General features: G+C 40.1%; 1 protein-coding gene across 13 annotated transcripts in view; it reads right to left on the reverse strand.

Annotated features, from left to right (window-relative positions):
* Positions 1 to 15,728, reverse strand: part of CAST (calpastatin) — a 117,000-nt gene that overhangs the window by 63,639 nt on the left and 37,633 nt on the right. The gene's annotated exons all lie outside the window — the stretch shown is intronic.

Genomic DNA, 15,728 nt, shown 5'->3' on the forward strand with positions numbered 1-15,728 from the left:
TGGATGGACCTAGAGATTACCATACTAAGTGAAGTAAGTCAGAAAGAGAAAGACAAATACCATATGATATCACTTATATGTGGAATCTAAAATATGACACAAATGAAATTATCTACAAAACGGAAACAGACTCACAGACATAGAGAACAGATTTGTGGTTGCCAAGGGGGAGAGGGATGGAGATTAGCAGATGCAAACTATTATATATAGAATGGATAAACAACAAGGTCCTACTGTGTAGCACAGGTAACTATATTGAATATCCTGTGATAAACCATAATGGAAAAGAATATGAAACAGAATGTATATACATATGTATAACTGAATCACTTCACTGTACAGCAGAAATTAACACAACCTTGTAAATCAACTATACTTCAATGAAATAAATTTAAAAAAAGAATAACCACTTTAGTAACTACTTGTGATAAGTGCTATAAAGGAAAATCACAGGGTCCCATGAGAACACAGACTAGGCAACCAGATCTAATTCAGGGGACAGTCAGGACAGGTGATGCTGAAGAAGTGACAGTTAACGTGGAGACTGGAGGATAAGGGGGCATCACCCAGGCAGAAGGCGGGAGGACCCTCCGAGCTGTCTGTGCCAGGGCTGAGCCTAGGCCACCTGACTTTTAAACCAGTGACTCTCTGCTGCAGGACCGACCACTCAGCCGGTCCTAACATCAAGGCATAACCAGTTTTAAAGCAACATCAGTGCTCAAATACCAAAATCTCTCTATGGAATTAGGACTGTATACCAGACTAAAGTGCGGCCATAACTATACTCTCCCTCTTAAATGACCCATGCAAATCTCTTGACAACCAGAGTATTATGAGTCATTTATAATCTTAAATTAAGGCATAAATCAGAGTAACAAAGAACAGAGAAAAAGTACTTTAATATAATTATTTTCCACCCACCCACTCAACAATTGTTGTTTAAAAAGCAATGAGCCTGGGGCTGAGGATACACAATGAATGTCACTGTCACAGCCTTGAAAGAGTTCACAGTCCAGCGCAATAAACAGACATCAAGCAGGTTTAGTTACAACTTAAGTGCTCTAACAGGTATGAAGAAAATCCTAGGTGACCGAAGAAATGTTTTGGTTCTAAGTCAGTTGTAGGCCCACCTGAAGTAATCTCACTGTGCTGTCAAATCTCATTAAAACAAAGCAATATCGATAAAAGAAAGTAACTGCAGCCTAGAAAAAATTAATATTTAATCCTGTACTTATCCAGTATGGCATGTTACGTTCTGGCTTTATTCAACAAAACCTCTTTAAATTTGTTTACTTGCTACAATAAGAATTTTGGAGTTTACTGCAGGAAATGATTAGAGATATGAGGGGGAGATGGTATGCTTTTAAGACCCTTGAAAGATGGAAACTGCTTTCCTTTTTCACATATATTTTGCAAAGGTCTCCCATACTACAGCCTTTTAGCTCTCTCACCTGTTCTGCCTACACTAGTCTTCGCAGGTGTCACTCCCACACACATGCCTCCCTCTAAAGTAGGGCCAGCGATGATGACTCCCGTTACCCACTGTATCACACAGAAGTCCTTTCTCTTGCCTTTAAAGACCCCTGGTCTCCAATCCCACCGCATCTCCCAGCGCAGAACATCTGCTCCAGGCAGCCAGCCCATCCCTTTCTCAGAGCACAGCTCTCTCATCTCCCCCTTTATGTTTTTTTTCACATAAGTGCCACTGGTTGGGATGCTTCTCTTCCCCAAATATCCGAATCCTACATGCCCTTCCTTTCAGGTGTATCTCACTAGCGCCAGCACTGGCATTGTAACTTCCAAACCACTGCAATCCTAAGTGGGCATCCATCCGCCTTCGCCAATCCCCGCTCACTTACAGTACCATATACAGGCAAGTAATGACCTAATTGCGGCATGAAGTGTCTCCTCCACCACATGGGGTCCCTTTAAAAGAGCTGTCTGTTGGGTACACGAATCTACTCACCCCCACTCTTACTCACGGCAGGTTTCTATCCAAGGCTTTCCCTTGATTCTGCAGGATGCCTAGTGAGGCTGCACGAGAAGAGAAGCAAGACCTAGGACCAACCCAACCATCCTGTGATGCTGGATGTGAGTGGAGAGGGTTGTGAGCTCGCCCACAGGTCCTGGCTGGACCCAAGGGCTTCTTCAGAAGGGGCGCGGTCCTAGAGGGCTTACTCATCCATTCTACTGCCATTAAATCTGGCTGATGAAAAAGTCATTCCCTCGGCTCCTTACCTCTCTGTCTCCCATGTCAGAGTCTTTTCACTTGCTTGGGCTCTCAGAAGACAATCAGCTTCTTTCCAGGCACTGTCAGCTGGTTCACGGGAATCCTCCCCTCCAGTCACTCAGTCTGACTTTGATCTCCCTCCTTGCGCCAGCTCAGTTCAGAAAGTGCACCCAGAGTGCACCCGGCAGATGAGTCAACGGCTGCCCCTCACCCCATACCTTGCTTCCTCTCCCCACCCCATACCTTGCTTCCTCTCCCCACCCCTCACTGCCAGCGTTCCCACAGCCTCCCACCGGCGGCACCAGTCACCCTTCACACACCCCAGCTGCCTTTGTTTGTGGAGGGTTACTGAGAATGCCAGCCCACGTACGTGCTGCCCTTTTCCACCTGATAATCCATCTGCAGTTTCATTTTGAATCACTGACCATCCTCTTCCCCAGGGCTGCTGTGACACAGGGAGCTCCAGGTCCACTCCCCAGCCCTCTGACCTGTTTCCTTCTGGAAGCCTTTTCCACTTGCTCCATTCTTCTCTGCATTCTTTAATATTTAGTCACAAACCCTCTGCCTTCTCTCTTATATTACTGCATCCTCGGAGAGTTGATTTCTCCCCATGACTTTATTTTTTTTTTTATACATTTATTTATTTATTTACTTTTGGCTGCGTTGGGTCTTCATTGCTGTGCGTGGGGGCTACTCTTCGTTGTGGTGCATGGGCTTCTCATTGCCGTGGCTCCTCTTGTTGTGGAGCAGGGGCTCTAGGCGCACCGGCTTCAGTAGTTGTGGCACATGGGCTCAGTAGTTGTGGTGCACAGGCTTAGTTGCTCCGCGGCATGTGGGATCTTCCCGGACCAGGGCTTGAATCCGTGTCCCCTGCATTGGCAGGTGGATCCTTAACCGCTGCACCACCAGGGAAGTCCCTCTCCACCCCCCATGACTTTAAATATCATTTACTATGTGAACAGTTCTCCATACTTTATCAGCAGCCCTACTTTATTACCAGACAACATTATTTTACCTTAAAGGGAGGAAGCCAAGAAAGTCAGATGCGGGCTCAAATGCCTACTCCAGCACTTATTCATTCACATTAATTATCCTCCCAGAAGCCTTCAACCTCATCTGCAAAATGGGAGTAATACCACCTGCCTCTGGAGTTGCTGTAAGGGCCAAATGATGTAATGCAGGGAAACTCATCTGCCGCTGAATTGCTTGGAATCTGCCTCCAAGTCCTCATTACCATTCCATCCTTTTAATTTCTTTCCCTGCTCACACTTTCCCTAGTCTAATCAGGTATCTCTCACACCTGGATTACATCAAGGCCTTTCTAATAGTTTCCATGCCTTGTTCTCTCCCACCCCCGACTTCTAGCTCCCAATCCTTTCTATCGCTGCCTAATTTACCTGAAATAAATGCATACCATGTTCCCACTCTGATGAAATACTAAACTCTCAGTGGTTTCTCACTGTCCTAGATAAGGTCCAATGTCTTCTGCCTGAGCCTTAGACTTTCCACATTTGACCTAATCTCCTCATTCCACTACGTCTCTTGCTATGCCCCACACCATGTCTCCCCACCTCCCAGGATGCTGTCCTTCCTGTCTCAGGAGAACCAAATCGGGCAGCATAACTCACTGGTTAAGAGAGTGAGAGGCGGCTCTGGACTCAAGACTGGTGGAATTCCAGCCAGCACTGAATTCGTGTGCAACCTCGAGCAAGTTACTTAACCTCTCTGTGCCTCAGCGTCCTCACCTATAAAATGAGAATAGTAACAATTCTTACCTTATAGGGTTGTTTTAAGGATAAGTTGATGTACATGAACCCATTACAACAGCGCTTGGCAAGTGGTAAGTGCTGGACAAATGCTAGTCGGTGTTATCACCACCATCATGCTCCCATCCACCACTGAGGAAGCCTTTCTTGTCATCCCCACCGCTGAGGAAGCCTTTCCCTGCTCAGACAGCTCCTACCCTCCTCTTGAAGATTTAGCTCAAGATACAACACCTGTATCTGCTTTAGCTCCTATTACCTTCTCAACTCTCATATGTTTGTACTTCTCACTTGAACACTTAATCATATATGCTGTTGAGGGTTACTGAGTCTTTTCTAAGTGTATGTCATGTCTTACCAATGAAGCTGTAAATCGATCAAGAGGCAGGGATCATTTCTATTCTCCACAGTGCCTACCACAGTGTTTAATAGCAGAGAGGAGCTCAAAAATCACTGTTGATTCCAATATTTGTTTCCATTTTCTAATTGTCAATTAAAGTTTCATTTAAACAAAGAATGAAGTATAGTTTTAATACCTTGGTTCTTTTTTTAAAAAAGCTAGAATCAAGAATATAATTAATAAATCAGAAGAAAGGTTCAGTCTGATAGCTTCTTAGTGGCGATGAGTCCACAGGTAAGTCGATTAAACCTGAAAAGCATCTGGTTTCCCATGTGGAAATACCATGCACCCCACAGGGCTATTGTGAGAGTCAATTACATACCAAATATTAGGGCAATCTGGGCAAAGCACAAAACAAATATTAAAAATTTTTTTTTAATTAAGAAGTTCTGACAAATCAAAACCAAGTTAACTGATTTTTAACTTTTAAAGTTAGCTCTGCTAGATGCACAAGAGAGAAATGTATAATTTGCTTCTGAACCATAATGAGATTCTTATCTTAATAACACATCTCAAAAAATGAAAGAAAAGAAATCATGGCTTTTTTTTAAAGTTCTTTCTTCACAGGATCTGTCAGACAGACCCAAACCCGAACTCCATGAGGGCAGGGACCATGCCCGTCTCAGCTGCTGCACATACCCAAGCATCGCACACAGTAGTTGCTTAACAAGTATGTGTTAAATAAATAAATGTATAAATTTGTACATGAATAAACATGAATATTATGATGGCTCAAAAGCAACATTATACGAGTTTTATTCAATCATCAGAAATTTTGTCCAAAGCACAGGTCAGAAAACTGATTAGGAAAACATAAACATCTAGTCTTTTACATCCTTATTGTCATCACCCAGTAGTTGTATAACTTTGCATATACACAAAAAAATCCCTGAGCTACTTCCTGTAAGACACCTGGAGCAAACAATAGACGGCTAATGAGGGGCTTTCTAAAGAAAGCACTGACGTTCTTCACAAACACCATTCATGGACCCGGTGAGAACAGGTTTACGGTGATGGATTATTCACTTCAGGAGATGAATATTCAGATGTTTAGCTCTGTCTATTGTTTGCCACGCAGTCACACCATGACATACCGTCTTGTCTTGCAATGCCTTTAATTATTTACCATAATAATGGTGCTTCTAAAGAGAACTGCAACTCAGTCACCTAACAAAGTATAGTTTTTAATCATAACAAAAAACATGATTCTGATGAAATGGGTCATCTGTGAATGCAGTTGAGCCATCTCTTTCAGGGAGAACATGGCTTTGTGCCAGCAGATCTAATTAGGGCACCAACTTACATCTCAGCATGTATGTAATATAAGAGCAGGTCAATTGTGATAGGATCTTAAGTACAATATGAAGTTATAAGAGATCAGAAGAGGGAGACTATTTCTGAGGTGTGGGTTTGAAGATGGCTAGGAAAAACTTCACAGAGGAGATGGGAACAATTTACTTAGTATTAACTGCAGTGTGATGGGGAGGTAGGTGAGGACTATGGAATTTTCCATATTCCAGGAACTGTGGCAGGGGCTTTGGGCATCTGATTTCAATATATCTTTATAAAATCCTAGGACCTAATCATTATTATCTGCATTTTATAAACGAGAAAACTGAGGCTCAGAGAAGTTAGGTAACTTATCTAAGATCTCACAGTCAAGAAGTTGTAGAGCTTGGATCTGCACACAGACATTGACGATAATGCCCACGAACTTTTTGCTATAACAAGTTAACTCCCCTACTTTCAAAAAGTAAAATAAAAGATTTTAGTTTTACAAAACATGGAGTTGGAGCCTGAGATGGGGTAGTCATTCCAGGTGAGCAGAACAGCTTGAGCAAGACTTAGAGGTGGGAAAGTACCAGAGATAATCAGTCCAGAGTACAACCGGTTGGATGAAGTAGAACACGGCAAAATGAGACAAACTGAACACTGCCTGGGGGAACAGAATATGATTCTATCTCAGCTGAGTATGCTATACATTCATGAACTATGTTAAAATAATATAAAAATAAATATTATTTAAATATAAATATATTTAAATATATTACATTAATAGATTTAAATATATTAAAATATATTTTAAAATATATTTAATTATCTTAATTAAATATAATTAAAATATATTAAGATGCATTATCTTAATAATATATTAAGATAAAAATAGAATGCCTGAGCTCTACTTGCTCTGGGAAGTGGAGAGCACATGCAGCTTTGGTCTCTGATGCAACCCTGTGGGCAGACCTCAAAATAAACATCCATATGTTGCCTGGCAACCGGGAAGGTAGCCACAGTTGATCTGTGATGGCAATCCAAGAGCCAGAGAGACCTGAGAACATTTGGCCACACCTTGTGAGTGCCTGATTATGAGGTCTAACACAGGACCACCCCAAGTGCTTAGAAAAAATCCACAAAACGCATGAAGCTGAACTTCCAGTACTATAAAACAGTTGTTTCATTTTCATTGCTTTGTGAACTCCACTTTTCCCCCTTTCCCCCTCTCTGCCCTGGGATGACTATTTTGTAAGCAAGGAAGAGAGCAAGCCACGTAGCCTGGATTAGTCATCAAAGAGCAGAAATGCAGCTTTTTTTTTTTTTTTTTTAAGTTGCGTCCATGCCTCTAAGGATCCTGGTTGCTTTTCTTGATGCATGAAATAATTCCAGCTATGTCTGAATTTGGCTGGCCAAGACAAAGCAGAGAAGTTAGACCCAGAAAAGACAGCCTACTTTCCTCTTGTGGCCCCTCCCCTAGAAGAGGTTTGTGCGTCTATGATCTTCTTAAGCCTGTGAGTCACGCAGTTTCAGCAGATTAGAAGCGATATAAGGAACAATGAGGAAGACAGCCCATGACAAGCTCTTTGAACTTAAGTCTTAACCTCTCTAGAACACAGTTTCCTCATCTGTAAGCTGTCAGGCTTGAGAACTCTGTTGTTCTGCAACTCTAATAGGATATGCTATAAATATGTAAAGCTTATTAAATAATGTACCCAATGACAGATGTTCAAAGGGAAACACAGGAGTTTAGCCTCTGGAGTCCCACAGACCTGGGGTCTCATTCTAGTTGTGTAACTTCAAGCAAGCTGCTCAACCTTTCCAAACTTGTGTTTTTTATTTGTTAAATGGGTATAAAGATGACACCTAACTCATAAGATGGTAGTGAGGATTTAATGAGGGTGTGCTTATAAGGCCTGGCACATGGTAAGTCAGTAAACAAAAGTGATCTGTATTATTTTACAAATATCAACAGCCTCAAAAGTTCTTCTCAGTCTCAGAATGGTGGAGCACTTCTGTGGTGACCACTGCTTTGAGAAGTTACACACGCATGTTGTTTATCTTAAAGAGAAAGGGCAACACTATTTTACATTATGAATTTTTTTTGGATTGAAATGCATGGCTTATTTATCCTAAAAGATTATGAGCTCATCTAAAGCATATATGGTTACTGATGATATGATTACTGTATAAGAATAAAAAATTCTGAGCTCTGTTGAACAGTTGCCTCAGAGCCTTTCAGCTTGGTTTCCATAGTGCTTTCAAATTCATTCCTTAGGCACAGACCTAACAGAATGTGAGAGAAATGAGAAGTTTTATGTGTCGTTGTGTTATAAGACCAACTGCCAGGCTCAGTCTCTACAGGGATGACAGACTCAAAGTGTCTCAACGAAACTGAGAGGGCACGTATGAGGAAATACTGGCATACAGCCAATTGTGTGGCGGCTGAGAGACAAGCCTGTCACATGACTGTTCTTGCAGCTGGCTTCTCAGTGAAGCATGTTCTTAATAAGAAGGCTTAAATGGCAGGAATTATTACAAAGTTCCCTTCTCCAAGCTGCTTTCCAAATAACCAAAATGAAAATGTGGGGTGCAATAAAACGTCGTTCTGGAAACCACATAAGAAAAACAACTTCACAAATGTACGCTAACAGCAAGCTTAATCTTTGCAAATATTAAAGAGGTGATGTTATGCCGTTAGGAGAATGGCTGTGGAGCCAGACCACTCGAGTTTGAATTCCAGCTCTGCTACCAGCTGTATGACCTTGAGCAAATTCCCTAACTGCTCTGTGACTCAGTTTCCTCATCTGTAAAGTGGAAATAATCATAATACCTTCCACCACATTTCATCCCACTTTCACCTAAAATAAAAATTCAGTAGAATAGGAGAATTGATTTTAAAATAGGCTTCATTTGAAATTGATGTAAAAATATGAACAGTGCTGTTTATCCTTCAGTCTAAGCAACTGTATTCCTACACTGTAAGGGAGTTTTTTGCTATGTAATTTAATCCTGCTTTTTAAAAATTTCACCATATTCAAAGATGTCTAATTCATCACTTCTCTACTGCTTATTAAGACATCTAAAGAAACTCTGTCAACAAAACTCTTATTTGCTAATTCCAATCAGTGTACAATACTCTCTTTCACAGAAGCAGGAAATTTCGTTCATCAGAGAGAATTTCAACAGCATTAAGATATTTAGCAGAATAATAGAGGGCACAATATTAATTTCTAGTGCTTTTTGAATTTAGATACAAATTCCTCTCTTGGTTATTTAAACTGCCTGGATATAAACTACTGAGTCTAGAATTTTGTAAGACTGGTCTACTGAAAAGATCATTAGAATCAAATAGAATCTTGCTATCTGTGTGACCCAGGGTAAGTTATTTAATCTCTCTGGGCCTTAGTCTTCTCATTTTAAAAATTGTCCTAATACCCACTTACCCATTTGCAAAATATGCAACTCTTAAGAGGATTAAATGAAATCCTATGTAAATCACTTAGCATAGTAGTTGTTTAACAAATTAATAAACGGTTGGTTTCTCTTTCTTCTTTCCATTTATTTTCATTTATCTAGATCCTGGAGAGCTTCTCCAAACTACATACATACTGCTGGACCTAACCCCTTTCCTACAGTTTTCCAGAATTATTTTCAGATTATCAGAACTAGCTAGAACGTCTTTTGTTTCCTATTGGTTGTCTTTCCATTTTGAATAGTAACCAAATCTTCAGTTCATTGATCAGTAGGAGAAGGTGGAGAAGTTATACACAAGCAGAAAAGATATGGTATATGGTTTATTACTGGTTCAACTGGAAATCAATCAGGGTATTTTGCCAAGATTTTAATTGCAAATATGTAGATCAGTGTTCATCACATTCAATCTTTGGAGACATGTGAAGAGGTGTACGAATATGATTGTCAGAGGACTGGAGAAGGAAACAATTCTAATTTGCTAGACTAGGAATCCTGGCCTACCACAAGAACATTGTTTGAGAATAATTCAGCACCCATTACCACAATAATTAAAAAGATTCTCAAAACCAAGGGAGGGCTCAAACTCAACAACCAAAAGAAGTTAGCCTTTCCTCGTTAATCTCTAGATATTCAGCAAGGGGGTACATTGTTTCTTAGTGATGTGGATCCTTTGTGGCTAAAATTTCAAACAATTAATAATTAACTAATTAATTGATTTAAAACTCAAGATTAGAGTAGGACATCACATGGAAGATGATATAATTTTATAATACTGCTAGGGAAAAAAATGATCACTAATTCTAATCAGTGAAACTATACGCAAAGTATGCAGGATATTCATACACATTTAATTAATATTAAATTAAATTAAATATTCATACATATTTAATTATATTATACTAAAATTGTACATAATGATTACAGGCAACGAATGTTATGTCAAGCTATTGGACAATGTGACTGGCCGAGCATTAACACCTTAGCTCAGTGGTTTTGGGCCCAGGAACAGAATCACTCATAGCCAGTGTATGGGGATCGGGGGAGCGCAGCAATGGACACTTAGAAACTTACAAAAGGGAAAGGGCAGGAGGGAGAGGGAGCAACGATTATAGCTTAAAAAGCTGTAAGCCCCGCCCCCCAAGTGATTCTCAAACTCCTCTACATGGAGAATGACTGCTTTAGGTTGTTTTAAACAAGATGGCCTTATAGGGGGTGGGTGAAATGACCACTCTTTTCTACCATCTATCGTTACCCACTGGCACTTTGACAGAGATGACAAACAGCCTCTTCCTGCTTTCATTTGGTCAAAAGAAGGTACTAGAATGCATTAGATAATAGGATAGATTCACAAAGTTACTTTTCAAAAGTACTTTCCAGCTGGTTTTGAAAGGAAGATTTTTGGTGCTGATACTGCCAGCCCAGGTTACTACAGAGCCTATATGTTCCCTAAAAAGACAGTCCTGCAATATCCCAAGAATATCTGTCTTCTCCAGTCTCATGACCCTAAACCCTGAGGACACTTGATACTTGGAATTATGCCTGTAGTGCACACTTTTCTTACAACAGAAAAATATAGAACGCTGTAGACATCACCAAGCCCAACAGTGCTGTCATTTTATAGGCAGATATTCTGGACCACTAGAGAAACTCTTAATGCTGTACACATCCACACATCTAGTATATAGCTCAGTTGCAAGGATTTAAGAAAGAAAAAAAAAAAAGTGCAATTTTCAAAATATTTATTGAGTTTTCAGAAAAATCATATTTGCCTATCTCTGTAAATCAGGAGTCTAAAACTCAAATGAAAATATACGTTGGGGGATGTGAATGAGTGTATCAGGCCAGTATGAAGAGGGAGTAGGAGGCTTCATGACAAAATAGAACATGTGTTCCTCATCTAAAGGCTTTCAAACATTTTAAATACATTGTGAGGGCTTAATAAAATTAATCTGAATTCTGATTCAAGAGCCCCCTTCTGTTCCAGACACAAAGAAATACTGTACAAAATTTAACATTAAAACATTAATTAAATAAAGAGATAAATCAAGAGATGGTGAATATGAAAGAGAAGTGGAGAATTCTGGAAGATGAAAATTCTGGCAACAAGTTTCAATTCCCTGCTGTAGACCAAGGCCTCTGAACCTGATACATCTTTGTAAATAAAATATTATGAAAAGATGCATGTCTAAAAGCATGAGGATATTGATATTCCAGGACTCTGATGATGACAAGCAATGGTAATGGCTTTTATATAAGAGGATCTTACTTGCCCTGTTGGATATAAACACAATTTCCTATTTTCATGATAAGGAGGAAACAGAAAAGGCTTATACAACTGAAAAACATACAAATAATTTTATTCTTTGCTCCTTTGTCTGGCCACCCTTAGTACAGCTAATAAAGAAACAATACGCAGGAGACTAAGCCCCTGGTTTCTCTGTAGGAAATGCTCTCCCGCAACAACTCTATTCTGGGCATCTCTGGAGGCGCCAAGGTCTCATCTAGGTCTTTATACTGAGGTCACTTGTGCAGGGAACCTTAATCCATTACAGAGTCCAAAGAGTATGCCTGCACACTAAATTGGACTCAATCTCTTATAGCAACTTTGAGTGAAATGGGAGTGGTCCAGGCCCTTTCTCGGGCTCCAAAAGAGGGCCATAAACATCAATCACTTCAGTTCATGGGGGCCCCTCAGTATGATTCAAAAGTCTCAGCCCCTGTGAATAGCTACAGCTGTCACCAAGATTTCACTGCACTGCTAAGGTCAGAAGACGACTGCTCACAGATAGGCTCTGGCTAGCCCACCTCACTTCTTAGAGCAGCGCTCATCAAACTTTAACAGGTGTAAGGATTTACCTCGAGAGCTTATTAAGCCATAGATTCCTCAGTGATTCTGATTGGGTAAGTCCTAGGTGGGGCTTGGGAAATCTCCATTTTTAAATAAGTATCCCAGGTGAATTTGACGTAGATGCTCTCCAGACTACATATCATGAAACACTGAATTAGAGCATTCCAAGGGGGTGCAGTACATCCCAGGACAAGGATCGGGAGAGCCCCAGGGCCATGGATTAGTCTGGAATTATCCTACTGGCCCGCATTTTCTATTTGAGAACCAAGAAACTTCTCTTTTCTAAAGCGACCCCCCCCAACTGTTAAAGCACAGCTCTGTGCAGTTAAGGAAGCCTTGCTTTGATTACAGTCAGCTTCCTCATTCCTCAGCAGTCCATCGGCAGGGCTCCCCGGGGAACTCCTTATATTCCAGGACTCTGATGACTAGCCACAGCATCATCACCACTCACCCATATCTTAGCCATTATGATCAGTATGTACCATGGGGCCTAGAGAACTGAGGATAATTATCAGTGTGTTGGCAATATGTAAAAAAACCAAAAAACTGTTTACTGAAGTTAACTTGGTTAATCAGTAAAAGCAGACCCAAATCCTCTTTCCAACGTATAAGAAATCCTCCCAAATAAAACTAAGTGTTGGTTGTTTTTTTTTTTAAGTGTTGCAAAGGGATCTGTGGGAAAAGAAAGAAACACTACCAACAAAACGGACCAAGCAGCACCTTTGTAACTAATGTATGCCAATTATTCCTGGGGAAGGAGTCAGTAAAAATGATAAAAGGTGAGTAGAAAGGCATCTGAGGTTCTCCTTGTCTTGCTAAGGATATGTGCCCACCGCGTGGCAGCTGCCAAACGTGAAATAAGAAACTAAATTGAGACAATGTGTCCTTAGAGATAAGTGTCTGGAATCCAGGGGCAGGTTATTCTGTTGATGAGCTGGTGTGCCCTCCCCTGCACCTTAGGTTGGGTGGTGAAGAAAGAAACAGGAAGATGAGCAGCAGAAACTTGTCACCCTCAAAGCTGGCTTGGAAGACGGACAACACAGATTCAGTCAGCTGTGGGGTCTCCAGTTCAACTGTGTAGAGCGCAGGACAGATGGAAACCTCAGGTATAGTTGACACCGGATGGAAATCCAGTCTGTCTACAAGGGACAGTTGTCAAGAACATCTCATAAGAGAGCCCTAGAATGAATCAGAACTCTCAGTCCTACATAAGAGCACACAGAAAAGTATACAGGGGGAGACCATAGTACCTCTACTGGTAGTTAGGGGCAAGTCTGGAAAGCTGGGATTAAGAAAATACTGAATGAGGAGAGCCAGCGCTTGGGAAGTTGGCTGTGTTCAGACCTCTGAAGAGTCCTGCATCCAACTGACTGGTTGCAGATCTGCTTTAAGGGACTCGTATTCCTAATGTTTATTCCCAAACAGGGCCAAGCTTAACCTCAGCCCCCTTCCCTCAACCTTCCACTGTGCTTTCATAGCACCTTGATAGCAATGCTTTTTAGCACTTTTTACACTGTGTTTTTATATTTGTTATATGGACCACACTTCACTTCTGTATTCCTAGCACCATGTCTGGCCATTGTAGAAGTTAAAAAAAAAAAGAGTTCATTACTGATCATTTTGATTATCTACTCTTTAATCTTTAGTTAAAGGACAAACAGATGTTAAGTTCCAAAAACTCTACTTATAAATCCTAGAGAACAAAAATGAATATTATTCTACTTTTTCTTCCTATCCAGGATATATTTCTAAACTAGTGCAGTGGTATCTTAAGGCTCTGTTCATATTAAGATAAAAACAATATTCTTTTTCAATTCAATAGATATTTATTGAGCAATTACCATGTGGAAGTCACCATGGTAGACACGATGGGGGTCCAAAGATGTGGATCCTGTCTTCAAAGGGCTCACAGTACAGTGAAAAGCTGGTATTCTAAGAACAAAGGTGACCAGAGGTAACCAAAGGTAGCCCAATGAGACTATGTAACCAAACGAGACTTTAGTGTGTGTTAACTTCACCCAGTAAAACTCATTTTTTGGAAAGTATTTTATGGAGAGCTGTCAAACATGTTCTGAGAAACAATATAGTGCAATGGTTAAGAGATCAGGCTCTTACTTTCTTAATCTGAAAAATGGGCATAATAAGGGTATCTACTTCATCACTGCATCATCATCACATCATGTAAAGTGTTCAACATATGCCTAGAACCCACTAATTGTCAGTAAATGTAGCTATAACTATTAATACTCAGATCTAATTCAGATTGTGCTGATCTGTTCTTTTTTCTGAAACCTATTAAAGTCACTTGCTAATGATTTATTATTATTGCCTAATGTGGACAGAAGGGCACAAGGGTAAGAGTGACACTTTACTAGCAATAGGATTACACATAGCCTCCATCCAAATCTCCAACGTCCAAATATATGGACTTGCTCAGAAGTCAACGTGTCTTAAGGGATTCTGTAAAGTGCCTTAAAAATTGGAAATAATGGGACTGAGTAATTATTTATACGGCTTACCATAAAAATAGTGTACCAATTGTTCTTAACCAGGGGAAGTAGCACCCAACTAAAGGGTATTTTAAGACATGTGAGAGAGAGTGTTTTTGTCACGCTCTGGCATTCAGTGGGAACAAGACAGCCCTGCCCAACTAAGAATCGTCAACCCAAATGCCATTAGTACTCTGTTGAGAAACACTGGGTAGATGACATTTTTAAGTTAAAAGCTATTCACAGAGAAAAAAATAAAACACAATTGTTTTTGAAGACCCATTGTACTTTCCCAGTATGCAGATTATTAATTCAATATATCAAAAACTATAGGATAAAATATGTTCCTCTTATGAGGCCAGACATATTGATGCTAAAACACATATTCCAGATTCATATAGTCTTCAAAATGAGGGCACTCTGAGGTATAATGAAAGAAAAGATACAAAGACATCTATGTACACAGGAGAACATAGGTTGTGGGCTTTTTATTTAAATAGGACTGAACAATTAGATGGTTCATATTTTGGGAAAAGTAAATAGTCCTACCTAAGAAGTGGTGATGCATTAAAGATATAATTGTTATTATAAACAATGAATAGGAACACAAATATTTGACTGATTTTAAAAAGTCAGTTCAAATTAATTCCTCATGTTTTCTTAATTTTGTTTGTTTCATTCTTTCAAACTGCTATTTTACATGATACCTTTTAAATTTTCATTGTGAGAGAAGAATTATACTCGGCCAATTCATGGAACCATCAAGAAACTGATGAAACCCACCACTAATACTATACTATAATCAACTCCTCTCTGCAGTGGGAATCCTCTCTCAAAGCATGTGAACTGAACCATGACCAACATTTATACTTGAATGCACTGCTTCATAAACACTGTCATGCAGTCTGTGAAGCTCACTTGTTTATAATAGTCACCAAGGGTCCTTGCTGCATGCACCAGGATTCCCGCTCCATTCTCATTGCTATTGGCCACCTACCCCTTCTCCATCAGTCAGCAGATGCGGCCTTTGCTAGTTCGGCATGATTTTGCTAAATGTCACTACTTTGTTTTAATGTTATACTGTCTCCTAGAAGCCAGGCAGCATTCCCAGCGACAAATATCCTTTACATACTGAAAAATCAGTGTGCAAAAGTTAAATTCAGTGCCCACAAACAAAATGTCAGGAAGAGGCACTCTTTAAGTTACTCATTAGAAAATAAACTTTACCCTTTTGAACAGTAGATGCCAC

Source organism: Balaenoptera physalus (genome assembly GCF_965194825.1).
Source record: "Balaenoptera physalus genome assembly, chromosome: 3".
Classification (NCBI taxonomy): Eukaryota; Metazoa; Chordata; class Mammalia; order Artiodactyla; family Balaenopteridae; genus Balaenoptera; species Balaenoptera physalus.